The sequence below is a fragment of the Mirounga angustirostris genome, unplaced genomic scaffold (assembly GCF_029215605.1).
Source record: "Mirounga angustirostris isolate CCGP_5_RB_7025 unplaced genomic scaffold, mMirAng1.0.hap1 SCAF_13, whole genome shotgun sequence".
NCBI lineage: Eukaryota > Metazoa > Chordata > Mammalia > Carnivora > Phocidae > Mirounga > Mirounga angustirostris.
Genome location: NW_026991721.1, coordinates 25,867,193 through 25,881,621, shown reverse-complemented (window position 1 = coordinate 25,881,621; position 14,429 = coordinate 25,867,193). Strand labels below are relative to the sequence as shown.

Below are 14,429 nucleotides of genomic sequence, written 5' to 3'. Positions count from 1 at the left end.
GTTCACTTGACCAAGCATTTCCCCTTTCCTTATTTTTGGACCCTTAAAAAAACAAACAAACAAAAAAACCCCAAGTCGCCAAGAAACAGATCCTAAAGGGGTGGAAGGGGAAATTGTGATTACCGCATCTCGAACGGCCTGTAAAATCCCGCTTCCTCATTTTAATCCTTTCTTTGGGGGGTTAGGATCTTTTTTTAAATGTGTATTTTTGTCGGAGGGGGCCTAGAGTGAGGTTCAGAACAGCAGAGGGGGCGCTAACGGATGCTGCTTCTGCGGGCGGGCGGGCGGGCCGGCGGGAGGGAGCTCCGGGTCGGTCCACGCCGGCCGCCAGGCGGGCTCGGAGCTACAAGGGCGCGGCTGCGGGCGGGCCCCGGGGAGGGGCTTCGCGGAGGCGCCGCGGCCCGAGGCGAGCGGGGCCGCCCGGGCTCGGCGCGCAGCGCGGCCCGGCGGGCGGTGGCGCTGCGGAGGCGGCGGCCGAGGCCGGCGGGCGCGGAGGAGGGGCCCGAGACTGGGGCGACCGGCGGCAGCTGCCTCCGTGACGACTGCCGGCAGCGCGGCGGCCTGAGGAGACCGAGCCGCGGGCCCCGGCGTCGCTGCCTCTCCTGGCTGTCTCCTTCTCCTCCTCTCGCGGCAGGGGCGGCAGGAATGGGCCCCAGCCGCCGCGGGCCCCGCACCCTGCGCCGCCCGTAGGCCCCAGCAGTCGAAGGCCGGCCGGCCGGCCTCTCGCCACCCCTCGCCCCAGCCCTGTCGTCCCCACCCCAAATCCCCGGGAAGGAAGATGAGGGAGACGGGCCCGGCGCTCAGCAGCCAGAGAAGCAGCAGCAGCAGCAGCAGCGGTCGGGGGAGGGTGTTTCGCCGTTTCCTCTCAGCCGCCAGGACAAGATGGCAGCGGCCGCGGAGAGGGGCTGAGCCCGGGCTGGGTGGTGCCGCCTGCTGAAGCGCCTGGCTCCCTGTCCCCGGCACGGCCCCGCACCCCACTCCGGACATGCTCAGGGCCGCGGCCGCCCGAAGAGGGGAGAGCTCAGGCCTCTAGGAAGGTAAGGGAGGAGGGAGAGGGGCGAGGGGCGCCCCCAGCCCAGGGTGGGGGGACTAGCTGCGTTCTCGGGGCTTCCGGGCCCCTCAGCCGGACCCCGGCCGGGCCCAACCCCTCCGGAGCGGCCCGCACCCGTCGCGCGTCCTGCATCCCCGGCAGGTCCCCTGCGCTCCGGTGCTCCGCGTTTCCGCCGGGGCTCCCCGCCGGGTGGCGGGTCCGGGGGCCGCTCGGGGCCGGAGGCCGCCGGACGCGGGGGCCGCGCGTGGTTGGTGCGAGCGGTGGCGCAGCCTCCGGGAAGCCGCGCTGGGGCCGGCCTGGGCGGCCCGGCCTTCCCCTGCCAGGGTTGCGCAACGGCTCTTCCCAGCAACCGAAGTTTTGTTTAGTCCCACAGGGGGCCTCTTTCCCCACCGCAACCCTAGGCCGTAACTACGGAGACCTCTTGTTTTTCATTAAGCGGAGCAAACACAAACACGCGCGCGCACGCACGCAACTTGAGCGCCCCAGCCGATGGCTGCGTCCCTGGCTTTGTGGCCCAGTCACCAGCGTCGCCGAGCGGCCGCTTAGAGGGTGTCAACTCTGGAGACGTGAGTGCGTGTTGATTGTTGGGGAGGAGAAATGTGACCCGCCGCTCCGCGTCCCCTGCCGCGGCGGGAGGAAGGCGTGGCGGCCGCGCGGCGGGGCTGTTGCCGGCTTCTCTCGTTACGGTGGCGGCCGCCCGCTTCCCTTCCCTTCGTGGAGAACTCTCGGAAAGACTTCGGATGGGAATGTCTGTTTTCCTGTCGGGAGGGAGACGGCTGTTTTAAAATGGTATGTGGCTCTCAGCGAAGCCTGTTTCCCAATCTTATCTGGGCTTGAGGAATTGCGCTGAAGGGTGTGTGCTTAAATTACCTTGGACCTGTTACAGAGTAGTCATAACACGTTCAGTCCTTGAACTGTGTTTTCACAACCTCTTGCTGCCCTGTTAGAATTTATTTTTCCACCTGTCAGGTCGCTGCTTCTAATTATAAGGCTCTTCTGTTAGCAACAGTGAAGTTTTTCAGATTATCGTCAGGTTTACAGGGAAAGCTCATGGTTGATTCTGTTGTCAACTTTGATGTCTCCCTGGTCCTGGGCCGGGAAAGTTAGCTGGTAAACCGGCCTGTGCTTGTGCTTTTGTGTACCTTGTAGTAGTTTGGAGATCGGTTGAATCTCCACCCCCCCCCCCCGCCCTTTTTAGGGATTTGCTTGTTAGCTGTAGCTTCTGGCGTGGAATCACTTATATTCACACCATTTCAATTTATTTCAAAGTTAATTTCTAGGGGCGGCCGGGTGGCTCAGTCGTTAAGCGTCTGCCTTCGGCTCAGGTCATGGTCCCAGGGTCCTGGGATCGAGCCCGGGATCGGGCTCCAGCCCCGCGTCGGGCTCCCTGCTCCGCGGGAAGCCTGCTTCTCCCTCTCCCGCTCCTCCCTGCTTGTGTTCCTGCTCTCGCTCTCTCTCTCTGTGTGTCAAATAAATCAATAAAATCTTAAAAAAAAGTTTTAATTTCTTGGTGCCTTAAAATTTTTAAGAGGTGCCCTTTTTGATCAGATTTTTGTTGAAAACTTTTGGAGCAGGATCGGTGGGCTTTGTTTGTTACCCAGCTAAAACATTTTAATCCTACATTCTCCTTTAATTTTTCAGAAGCTGGGCAAGCCTCACCATATGTTTGATAAGTCTAGATTCTGCTTATGTTTGCAAGTGCAGTGCTAATTTTATACAGTGAGCTATGATAAGGTTTTGATAGGTCATGATTAAACTTAGTATTAAGCTTAGTAAACTTATTCAACAATATCAAACTGACCTTTTTCAAAAATTATTTTTTATAGTTTTATTGGCTACCTTATGCCTTCATGCCACTTAACAGTAATTGAAATGTAACCAACCCAGATAAAGTACTTTTAAATTAAGGTTTTCTTCGTATATTTATGGGTCCATTCATAAAATGTAGACAACTCTTATTTATAAAATATAATGCTCAACCTGTTTGAGGTTTATTTTTCTTTTACTTTTGAAACTTACTTGATTTTAATTTGTGTTAAGGTAGAAGTGTGTTGAAATATTTGAGATTGTGCACATTTCACTGTGGAGTTTTTTTTGTACTTACCGTAAAATTGAATAACAATTTGTTCCTGAAGTTTTTTCTACTCTAGGGAATATATTTTCTAAAAAAGATTTTTTTTTTTGTAGAGAGCCTTAGATTAAAACTATGTTTTAAAAAGGTAAGATGAGCTTGAAATCTAGAACAGAACCAGTCATTAAATATTTCAAATTTATATTTGGACATTGCTGACTACAGTAGCTAAACACATATTAGGCAAGCAGATCATAACGTGGTGAGCCAGTCTTCGTTTATTGTCATAATACCTTTTCCATTGAACTAGTCATTATCTTGCTTATGACCCAGTCATTGGCTTCTGGGCATGGAGTTTTAGAGTCACATAAAAGTAGATGGTTTTTATGAGATAATTCTTCTTGTAAACATGCTTGGAAAGAAGCTTCAGATCATACTATTTTAATTTTTTGGATGTTCTGTCATGGAGCACATAAAATAAGGTGCAAATTACAGAGGTAGGCTACTGTAGCTAGTATGGCAGAGCACTAAGTATTATTTGTTTATTGTAAGATATTGAAAGCTTTTTTTCCCCTTGCAACTTAAAATAGCAACAGCTGTCAAATGAACTTTCTGATTGAGCTTTTGTTTTAAATATTTGGTACATGAACATCGATGGCATTTATAGGTAGGAAAGAGAAAATGTGGATTTCAGAATGCTGAAATACTGTTTCCTAAACCTGTTTCACATCAGTTAAATGGAATACTTGGTTACATGTTATTTTCCATTGGAGTGTTAGAGTGACTTATTCTGGTGACTTTTGAAGTTTTCTGTGTTCTCTCTGCAGCGGTTCACCAAAGGTGGTGATATGGTAGATTAGAACTGCGTTATTGGTAGTTAATTAAAAGGCATAAGTAATGTAGTTTCCATTGCATTCCATTTATGTTTGAGTTTGGAGATAAAGATGTCATGGCAATATTTAGATTTAAGTGTGTTCTAAGGAACTTTGAAGTTCTCTGTATTGGAAATATCCCTCCAGAGTTACTCTTGCCTCTTAACTATTAGAGGACACAAAATAAGTTGCTATATGATTATATTGTTGCTGCCAAAAGAAATGTTCATGTAAAAATTTCTGGGTTTGCAGCTGTCCTAATTTTCTAATGTCTGAAGTTGAGACTTCCAGTGTGGTATGTTTATCTTAGAGGTTACTTCTGATAAACTACTAGAATTTTGTTAAAATGGAAGACTCTACCAGTCTATTTTATTACTTCTTTAAAGGTGTCCCTACTTGCCCCCCTGCCAACTTGCTGAAAGCTTTGTTATGGTAACCCTTTCTATATGATACAAATGTAAGTCTAAAGGAATTATTTAAAATGTGTTTATTGGTTCTGGATCCAGCTGCTTAAAAAATAACTTGTCTAGTATCTTTGAACACTTAAGTTGAATAGGAGTATATATTTGGAGTCGAAGTTTTTTTGTTTTTGTTTTAGATTTTATTTTATTTATTTATTTGAGAGAGAGAACGAGAACAGGGGCGAGAGGCAGAGGGAGAAGGAGGCTCCCCGCTGAGCAGGGAGCCCGATGCGGGACTCCATCCCTAGACCGTGGGATCATGACCTGAGCGGAAGGCAGACACTTAACTGAGCCACCCAGGCACCCTAGGAGTCGAAGTTTGGAATCAGTGTAAGTTTTCAGGGTAGCCAATGCACTTACATGGCTGACCTAAGGAAACACAGTCCACTTCTTTTGGTTGGATTAAGAGTGATTTGGGGAAAGAAAAAAAGTGGGGAGAAACAACTTAGTATTAGTGTGTTGCTTCTGTAGTTTTGTCATAGCTGTTCTTTTGGACCTTATCTTAATCACTGTTAGGACCAAGCTAGAATCGATACTTGGAAATGTATGTTACACATTTTACCTAAATGTTTGTCAGATTAGACCTTGACCTATTTGGCAGATCAGGCTGCTCTCCTCAGTTGATACTTGGGCCATATGTCACTACACAAAGGCAACATATTGTCTGGATTCTGAGGCATGTGCTGTTATGCTGGGAACCTAGAGCCTCTGCTGTTAGCACTTGTGTGGAAATTTAACAAAACTGGTTGAGTATTGGAAATACTGTATTTTTAGGGATGGCATTTGTGGCTTGAGGACAATTAAGTCAGTAAACTGATTTATCTTTTGTATTTAGTAGTTATGGCCAAGTCAGTACTTTAGAAAGTTATCTTTTTCCAACAGGAAGTCTTTGAACGGAAACAAGCCAAGGACAATATGTTTTACCTTAAATATATTTTGTTCCTTTGACCCAAACAATTTAATTTTCTAAGAGAGTAGAATTTTTCCTTTGGGGGAAGACTTGAGTGGGAGGGAAGCTAGTGGACAGGTAAGGTAGAGGAAGCTGGGCCCTGAGTTGGGGGAATAGGTTGATTTAATTGAATTTGGGAGACTTAGAAATCTGTTTTGACTTAAATGTTCAATTTGCTAGAAACCAGAGTTCACTTAGTTATAAAATCAGTGAAATATGTGGTAGCTTGGGTGAAAGATTAAGAATACACCGTAACACCTGTTAAAAGATGAGAGTTGTGAAGTAATATCTGTGTATCATCCCTGACCAGTTTTTTTATTTTTTAAGATTTTATTTATTTATTCGTAAGAGACAGAGATGGAGAGAGGCAGAGGGAGAAGCAGGCTCCCCGCCGAGCAGGGAGCCCAATGCAGGGCTCGATCCCAGGACCCTGGGATCATGACCTGAGCCGAAGGCAGACGCTTAACCATCTGAGCCACCCAGGTGCCCATCCCTGACCAGTTTTTAAAAACCACTTACCCACCCTTCCTTTTTGTGTCTTTTATTTCTTCAATCAAAACTACTTTTCCTTAATGTAGAATTTACAGAAGATAAACTTCCTGTACAATTACAAAAATCTTATGTTAAATGCCTAATTTGAAATCAGAAGTGTGAAGAGCACAGAACATATTATTGCCATTAAAATGAGCTTGATATATAGGAATAACTTTTTTTTTTTTAGTTTTTAGAGATGCTTAAAAATAAACTAAGGTGCATAATAAATGAATGTAGGTTTTTCAAACTGAATTAAAACCCAATTTTTCTGTTATCTGTCACTCAGTCCATTTTTACTTTATGATATTAACATCTCTTCTTTTAAAAATTAGATTTCCAAATACGCTTTTCATGTTGCATTTTCTTTGCTGCTTTGCCTTTTTGTTTTTTAAATAAAAAGATTATACCTTTTGAATATAATTTGAATATAATTTGAATATAATTATACTTCTTTTGAAGTGGAGATTTAGAGAAGAATAATAAAGTACGTTGTTCCTTTGAGCTGTACTTTATCCTAGGTAAGGATCCAAATTGCGAAAGACCAATTCTTGGTCTCACTGAAAATAAAGGATTGCCAGAGGTGGTCAGATAAATTGTTTTATTTTGCATATTGTTAATACTGGAGCATCTTTTCTAATTGGAAAAAAAATTATTTAGATTTGATATTGAAATAATTAGATGAACAGAATGAGTCATTCCCTCCCCCCTTTAGAATTTTGTAGCTATTTATTATGAATTACATTTGGTTACATATGGCTTGCAAAGAACATTGCCTTTATAGAATTTGATAGAAACTATAAAACTGGCTGCATTTGACTATCCAGTTAAAGATGATCCCCTATTTACCATGGTTGACTTAGGATTTCTCGACTTTACCATGGTGTGAAAGTCATACACATTCAGTACTTGGAAGTTTGAATTTTGATCTTTTCCCAGGTTAGCAGTGTGGGGTCTGATACTCTTCCTTTTTTTTTTTTTTTTTTTTTAGATTTTATTTATTTATTTGATGGAGAGAAATCACCAGTAGGCAGGCAGGCAGAGGGAGAGGGAGAAGCAGGCTCCCTGCTGAGCACAGAGCCCAATGCGGGGCTCGATCCCAGGTTGTTGGGATCATGACCTGAGCCGAAGGCGGACGCTTAACCGACTGAGCCACCTGGGCACCCCCTGTTACTCTTCCTTTGATGCTGGGCAGAGGCAGCGAGCCACAGTTCCCCATCAGCCATGTGATCATGAGGGTCAATAATGATATACTTAAAGCCATTCTGTACCCACACAGCCATTCCTTTTTTTACTTTCAGTACAGTATTGAATACATTACATGAGATATTTCCACCTTATTATAAAAATAGGCTTTGTGTTAGATGACTTTGCCCAACTCTAGGCTAATGTGTTTTGAGCAGGTTTAAGGTGGACAAGGCTAAGCTATGATGTTCGGTAGGTTAGGTGTATTAAATGCATTTTCAGCTATGATGGGTTTATTGGGATGTAACCCCGTTTAAGTTGAGGAAGATCTGTTTTCCATTTTAGAAATTAAAAAGCGGGGCGCCTGGGTGGCTCAGTTGGTTAAGCGACTGCCTTCGGCTCAGGTCATGATCCTGGAGTCCCGGGATCGAGTCCCACATCGGACTCCCTGCTCAGCGGGGGGTCTGCTTCTCCCTCTGGCCCTCTCCCCTCTTGTGCTCTCTCTCTCATTCTCTCTCTCAAATAAATAAATTAAAATCTTTAAAAAAGAAAAAAAATTAAAAAGCATGTGACTTACTAAAAATGTTTGTTAACTTCAAATTCTTCAGCTTCCCCCTACTTTTGTTGCATATTGTTCATAAATTAAACAAAATATCTTAGTTTTTTTAAACAATGAAATAGTAAACTTTGAAACATTTGCAGAAAATAACTTGCTTAGAAAATATTTCATACCCTATAAAGCGGTGATTTAAAGGCCTAAAGATACCATTTGTGTATATTTTGACTGTGCGTTACCTGTTTAATAATACAATGAGAGTCTTGTAGGTTTGGTAAACTATATGAGTTTAGGTATATAATGTACAGTCTTAAATAGTTAATAAGTTAGATAGAGTGACAACATATTGAAAATTGAACCTGACTTCCTAGAGATATTTCTTTTAAAGTAAAATTTAAATTAATACTTCAGAGGGCTTTACATATGTAATTTATGTCAACTTATATTGAGAGTAAGTAGGGTAAAGTGACATAAAATCACAATGAAAATTGCAGGTTATGAGCTACATAGCCTGTAACTATGATGCTATGCTTCACTACATTCTCAAAACATGTTTTGGGCCAACTTGTAATCAGTTTCACTAGAGACAGTACAAGTGTCTGCAGTATATTAATTGTAGTTTTGTGTTTTTTTTTTTTTTTTTTTTCTGACAGAGAGAGAGAGACAGTGAGAGAGGGGGAGTGGGAAAGTGAGAAGCAGGCTCCCCGCGGAGCACAGAGCCGGATGCGGGGCTCGATCCCAGGACCATGGGATCATGACCTGAGCCAAAAGCAGACACTTAACGACTGAGCCACCCAGGCACCCCATAGTTTTGTGTTTTAAGTTAGATAAGAATAGTATTGGCTTCAAAAATATTAGGTTTTTAATCTGATTACTATGCTTTAAATATTTTTTGTAGCTGGATCACAGACTCTCACCACAATTAAGTGAAATTCTATTATGTTGGGTAAAACAGTGATAAAATATGTGTGTGGGAACTATTTTACCTGGTATATATTTGGGTGTCCGCTAAGTGCAAAGTACTCTGCTATGAATGAAGAGAGTAAGACATGGTTCTTGCTTTGAGCAAATAGTAGGTGAAATTGGCCAAGTACTATAAATTTTCTTTTATACTTGCGTATGTGTACGTGAGCTGGAAAACACTGCCTGAGAAGAACAATGATTTATATATAGCATGTTCAAGTTTTTAAAAACTGTTTATAAAATAGCAGGAATGGTTCAGCTTCTGAAAGTTGTGTATTAATACTTGCTACTCCTTTTAATGTTTAAAGCCAAAAAAAGTCATTTAAAAATATGAAAAAAATTGGAGGCACTTGGGTGGCTCAGTTGGTTAAGGGGCCAACTCTTGGTTTCAGCCGAGGTCATGCTCTCAGGGTCCTGGGATCGAGCCCTGCGTTGGGCTTCGCACTCAGTGGGGAGTCTGCTTGAGGATTTCTTTCCTTCTCCCTATCCCTACCCCTGCTTATACTCGTGCTCTCTCTAAAATAAGTAAATAAATCTTTAAAAAATATGAAAACAGTTCTATGAATTTAATTTCTGTTAAAAGCTTTTCCATCAGTCTAACCAGTTTAATAGTCTAATGGTTTTATAGAGAGATGTTGTGTGTTAATTTAAATCAAGCGGAAGTTCATATTTCTTAAGTATGGTTAATCTAGTTCTTATTCTCATGGTTTTTCCTTTTGGACAGGCACAATTCTTGCATTGCTTGAGAAAATTCTAATAGGTTTGCCTTTCCTAACTATATTACCTTCTAAATTTGGAATGCAGAGCTCTCCAAACCTCATTCCTATGCCAACCAGTGGAAAGAGAATAGAAGGTGAAAAGAAGGTATAGATAGAATTCCATTTTAAGCTACTTTTAAGATTGAAATTGCTAGGTATATCTTATTTGAAAGCACTATACAAAAGGGATGTTATTTGTGTACTTAATTTGTGTAAATCAGAAGTACGTTTAATTTGGGGTCCTTTAAGCCGAGTCATGCAAAGGGCAAGTATTACATTGCCTCAGTATAATTGCATATGATACATTCTTAATGAAATTTGACAATTTGGTGACATTTTGATATTTATTATACATGTGTATTTAAAATTGAATTTTGTACGGAAATGTACTTAGGATGTTAGGGATTATAATATAGTTGGTTTTGCCAGTACTTTTGAGTAGAAAACAATTGGGATGTTTGTCTTGTGAGTTGCCCTAAATCCTCAGAGTGTGGCATTTCTGAAAATATTTCTAGTGGCTACTCTGTAACTTCTAAAATCTCTCTTAAGTATCTCACATCTGAAGGTATATCTAGCTTGAAATTGTTTCTTGTTAATCTGGAAGAAAATGATCAATTTATAACCTATTAGGAGGTAACCTAATCCATTACATTTTGGGAAATTTTTACATTTCAAAATATAAAATAGTATCTGAACTGTTGAGGTCAGAGACCATGTCTTAAAGGTTTTTATGGATATAAAGCCTCTAGTAGACATTGGGGAATCAAATATATAATTATCATAAAAGTAATCAAATACAGGCATGCTATGCTCTACCTGTATCCTTTAATCAAAGTATAGTGCCTGGGCGCCTGGGTGGCTCAGTTAAGCGTCTGCCTTCGGCTCAGGTCATGGTCCCAGGGTCCTGGGATTGAGCCCCACATTGGGCTCCCTGCTTAGCGGGAGGCCTGCTTTTCCCTCTCCCACTCCCCCAGCTTGTGTTCCCTCTCTCGCTGTGTCTCTCTCTGTCAAATAAATAAATAAAATATTTTTTAAAAAGTATAGTGCCTTTACTAAGCAGCTTTACAGATACCTGCCCAAGCACTTGAGAATGTGTCATATACACACTTTACCTCTCAAAACCCTACTCTACCCCTCACTTTAATTCTAGCAGATGAGTCTGTTTCCTGTGTAGAAGTCAGTAGGTAACGAACTTCCTCAAGATTTCCAACCCTCTGCCTCTGAATGTAACTTCTACCAGTATACACTTTGTGTTTTCACTCTCTCAAGGACTGAAACATCTCCTTCCCTCCAAGATTATTTCCTATTCTCTCCTGTGGATTTCATCCTGAAATGTGTTTTTCAGCATCTTGAGCCTGTCCAATAACTTAAAGGCTCCCCTACCCCACCTTTTTGGGCCCTTTTTCTTCAGCCTTTAAAAATGATCAGATATCTGCGATCTTAATCAGCCATCTTTTAATTGTGCCTCCTCCAATCTATGGACCGGTCTACCTTTTTATTTCTTCCAAACTTCTTAAATGTGTACTCTAGCTTCTATTTGAAACTGTATTCACTTCTTAGCCCTTGGCAGTATAGTTCTGTCCATGCCACTCCAGTGAAATTACTCCCACTAAGCGCTCCAGTAGTTTCTTTTATTCACAATTTATGTATTCCTCCAGATGATTGCATTTATAGTGTACCCTATTCTTAGCTTTCAGCTCATCTTTTGAAGTATTGAGCTCCATATTTTCCCCCCACAGGTAGCTCAGATTGAATTATCTTATTTCCACATTGTTTCTTTTTCTGTATTTCCTTTTTGGTATCTTCACTCATTTCTATTGGAGTTTATGTTTGAAACTTTATTTTATTTATTTTTTTTAAAGATTTTTATTTATTTGTTTAACACAGAGAGAAAGAGCACAAGTAGACAGAGCAGCAGAGAGAGGGAGAGGGAGAAACAGGCTCTCCGCCGAGCAGGGAGCCTGATGCAGGGCTCGATCCCAGGACCCTGGGACCACGACCTGAGCCGAAGGCAGCCGCTTAACGACTGAGCCACCCAGGCGCCCCGAAACTTATTTTATTTTTAAAGATTTTATTTTTTAAGTAATCTCTACACCCAGTGTTGCGCTTGAACTCACAATCCCGAGATCAAGAGTCACATGCTCTATGACTGAGCCAGCCAGGCGCCCCTATGTTTGAAACTTTAAATCTTAAAATACTTATTTCTGGTCGATGCATTAAAAAAAACCAGCAAAATTTGCACTTTGCAAAGCAAAATTTGGTAGTATTTACCAAGTTTCCTTTTTGGAAATCCATACTAAGAAAATTAATGTGTAAAAGCTATTTATATGAAAATGTTCGTCACAACTTTATATAAATATAGTGAAAAAATTGGAAAAAGCAGTTCAACAAATTATAGTATGCACACATGGTAGAATATTATGCTGCTATTCAAAATATCCTAGATAGAACATATCTAAGTTATCCTAGAGAGAACAAGTTGACATATCAAGTTATACATGTACTGTGAGTGTTTGCTTCGGCAGCACATATACTAAAATATACATGTCCTTTGATTGTAAACATACAATAAAACATGTCAGAATGACTAGAAGGAAATAGGTTCTTTTTCCTGAATACTTTGTAATTTATAGTAATTGAATAATTTAAAAATTATTTTCATACTGAAATCCCCCCTCTTCCTGGAGTGAACAATGTGTATCTTTTCATGTTTTTATGGCAAAATAGTTAAATTTCACATATTAGTCTAGACTACCCATATTCTAGCAGTCTGATTCCAGGTAATGGTAATGGCTTAGTGATCATTTTTGTCCTTTCAACTTGCAAGGTTACTATGAACAAATAACATCTTAAGTTTTTTTTCAAAGATTTTATTTATTTGAGAGAGCGAAAGAGAAGGAGCAGGGGGAGGGGAAGAAGCAGACTCCCTGCTGAACAGGGAGCCCCACATGGGTCATGACCTGAGCCAAAGGCAGACGCTTGTCCGACTGAGCCACCCAGGTACCCCTTAAGTGTTAACATTGTTATAAAATAACTGTTTTGGCATATTCATCATGTATAATTGATATGTAATCATTACTTTATATCTGAGATTCTATCTAGCTTCTTATGCAAATGGCAGAAAAATGACGTGAAGTTACTTTTGGCCAGCATGAGATTTTTAGTTATTATCTGAGAATAAATTTATCATCAGTAAACTGTTAACTGTTTTGTGGCCATTTTCAGTCAAATGATTTAACATATTTTTCTTTATTTTATCCCATGGGATCAATAGCTGGCTTTCATTTTTGAACTTAAAATGTGTTAGCTATGCATTTTCAAATGGAATTAAACTTTTGTAATCATCTTTTTATCTTTTTAGTACGTTGATGGCATTTTAAAAAATCTCTTCAGCTGATAGATCTGAATATGATTTTCTTATGGTTGTAATTCTAATACATAGAGCTTTATAGTATCATGTATGGCAGTGTGACTTTTTACACTAAGGTGAAAATTTTTTTTTTTCAGTGTTTCTGTGGAGCTGGTAGTAGAAGAAAGAAATGTTTATGTGACCCTTGCTAAGCCCATATAAATCTGCAGTTTTAGTGCACGGCTTATTACAAGCAACCCAACAATGTGTCATTTAATTTTATTAATTTTTAATTTTTATTTTTTTAAATTAATTTTAAAAAACAGTAATCTCTGTGCCCAATGTGGGGCCCAAACTCTCAACCCTGAGATCAAGAGTTGCATGCTCTACCAACTGAGCCAGCCAGGTGCCCCAACAATGTGTGTCATTTAAAAAAGTTAATGATTAGAGGTAGTCAGAGCCAAACATAAGTAGTTCTAATAGATTTTTAAGAATTTAGTATCCTTGCTTTGAGAGTACTCTTTTGAGAAGCTGCTTGTTTTCTTTCTTCAGGTGTTTATGAATTTACATTGTTCTTTAGTTTCTCTCTGGCTTTCTTAGGGAGGCTTGTTGTAAAATCTCTGCCTTGTCCCTTCCTCACATTTGTCATGAGAATAAGAAAGAGATCTTTATTTTTCTTAACATATTTTTATTTCTGTTCCTTCTATTGTTTCTGATTAGACACCATAGAGAATTTCCTGAAGCACAGGATTTCCTGAAGCCATTGTGAGACCCCAGTTCACAAGATATATATGACAGTTAAAATTTGAAACTTAAAAAAGTGTTTTTACATTAGAAAGGTTTTTGAAGGTACTTCACTAAATTTCTAAAAAAAGACATTTATATAAAGTAGCATATCTGGCAACTAAAATATGAGTAGGGAGAGAACATAATTGTAGGAAAAACCCAACAACTTTGAATTTAGCAGTGTAGGTCACCTAAGGGCCATGTAGGTTCTTAACAGAATTTGAAAAGAACAAGTGGCTGACTTTTTTGTTGCAGTTTATTTTTTCAAGCCCTAAAATGTTGTTCATAAATATTTTTCAAAACTAAAAGTACTATAGTCAAGCTTATACTGCTGTCAATATTTGTCTTTTCAGCTTTTCCAAATGCAAAACTGTTATCTGTGTGGGTGTGTGGGGTGGGGAGCAGCTACTGTTCTCACATGACTGGTTTTTAGACTTTTAGTTCTTGTGATATACATTACTCTGGAGTGATAGTTTGATAGTTCTCTTTCAGTTATGAATGTAGAATGTTGTACTATTGGAAGTATAAAATGAGAATATTAAAGTTGTTTATTTAGGATAGCCTGTAATTTTGAAAAGTTTTATAGAACAGGACCTTTGATTTTATGAATGTTCATTTAGAACTTTGAATCATTGTTTCTTACAAAGACAGCAGAATGTTTTCCTTTATAATGCTTTGTCAGCAGTGGACATTTGATCAAATTATTAATCTAGGATTCAGCTTCCTTTGTTGATTTCAGAGGTAGATTAAGTTAGGAGGTATTCTGGTAAGGACTTTTATTTTTTGTTTTTAATATTTCATACTCATCTTTGCCTAAAAATTACATTTTTTAATATAAAATAAAAATTTTGTGGTGGTTCTTTTGGGACAGATTTTCTATAAAATAGAAAGTAAGGG

General features: G+C 40.5%; 1 protein-coding gene across 4 annotated transcripts in view; it reads left to right on the top strand.

The window, feature by feature from the left end:
* Positions 1–449: 449 nt before the first annotated feature.
* HIPK3 (homeodomain interacting protein kinase 3) overlaps positions 450–14,429 on the top strand; it is a 91,192-nt gene continuing 77,212 nt past the window's right edge. The window contains exon 1 of one of the 4 annotated variants that reach the window (XM_045893929.3): positions 450–1,037. The gene's annotated coding sequence lies outside the window, so the exon portion shown is untranslated. The other 3 variants (XM_045893931.3, XM_054511996.2, XM_045893930.3) reach the window with 3 other exon arrangements.